This window comes from Orycteropus afer, unplaced genomic scaffold (genome assembly GCF_000298275.1).
Source record: "Orycteropus afer afer isolate SDZICR_OR568_19922 unplaced genomic scaffold, OryAfe1.0 scaffold00394, whole genome shotgun sequence".
In the NCBI taxonomy this organism is placed as follows: Eukaryota; Metazoa; Chordata; class Mammalia; order Tubulidentata; family Orycteropodidae; genus Orycteropus; species Orycteropus afer.
The window spans coordinates 2,322,974-2,324,394 of NW_006921981.1; positions in this window are offsets into that span (position 1 = coordinate 2,322,974).

Consider the following 1,421-nt stretch of genomic DNA (forward strand, 5'->3'; position numbering starts at 1 on the left):
ATGTAAATGTATTCTTCCTTTTTTTTTTTTTTTTTTTGGCCTTTCTTACACTATCTGGAGGTATTTCATATTTTTTCCTGTCCCTAAATATTCTTTATGAACCAGTAAATAAGCCTCCTCCTGGCCACTATAACCAAAATCTACGTTGTAACAAAGCAGCCCTGGTGACACAATGGTTAACCACTCAGCTACTAAAAGAAACGTCAGCAGTTCAAACCCACCAGTGGCTCCACAGCAGAAAAGACCTAGCAATCAGGTCTTATAAAGATTATATCCTAGGAAAACCCTATGGGGCAGTTCTACTCTGTCCTGTAGGGTTGCTATGAGTCACCACGGGAGCATTCAGCAACAACAGCAAGGTTGTAATAGTCGCCCATCCCTATAATTTGCTTATAGGGCATTTTAATAGGATAGGCAGCCAGATTTAGCTTTCACCCCTTAAATATTAATTCTAATACATATAGTCATTGGTATTTTCATTAGAATTAAATGGTCCCCATCTATCAAACCTCAAGTCATGAGGTGTCAGTTTACAAATAAAGTGATATTTAATTCCGGGATATGTTGAGAGGAAGGAGATGACGGTAACAGAAAAGACATAGGCTGTTTTAATCGCCTTTATTAAACCTTTTTTTTACTTTTTATGTTTTAGATGCTATTAAGCAGTGATTCTAACAAGCTAATCACTGAAGATTATTCTTACCTTGGTGTAGGTGTAAAGTAAAGTATTCTGGAAATAGAATTCAAGAAGATATTTTAGATATATCTAGATGTTAAAGCTAATTATTTGCACAAAGTATGTTTTGAGTGGATGCATCATAAGTGAGTGCCTTAAGAAAAGTTCATTTCCCATAATACTCAACTAATTTGTTGATCTTGTTGTTAATCACCCTGGAGTCGATTCTGACTCAAGACAGCCCCACGTGTTAAAGAGTAGATCTGCTCCATGGAGTTTTCTTGACTATAATCTTACAGGAAGCAGAGTGTCAGGCCTTTTCTTCCGCAGTGTTGCTGGGTGATTTTGAACTGCCAACCTTTATGTTAGCCGTCAAGTATAAATTATTTGCACCACCCGGGGACTTTCTTCAACTGATTAAGAGACAAAACACACACACACACAAACACACAAACCCTGTAAGCTAAAGTAACTTAAATCTTTCTTGCTGATGCTTCAATTTATTTTAAAGCAATCATCACTGCTTCTTTGGTAATGATCTTATTTGTTTTGTGCACAGAGATTTATGAAACAGCATCTACTCTCTAATTGATACTCCTTATCTTGGCTAGTCTCTTGGGAGTATACTATTTATTTCCTTTTTTTTTTGGATTTGGGTGAAGATTTACAGAGTAAATTCACTTTTCATACAGCAGTTCACATATACTTTGTCTCATGTCATTGACCAAAATTTACAATGCAGCAG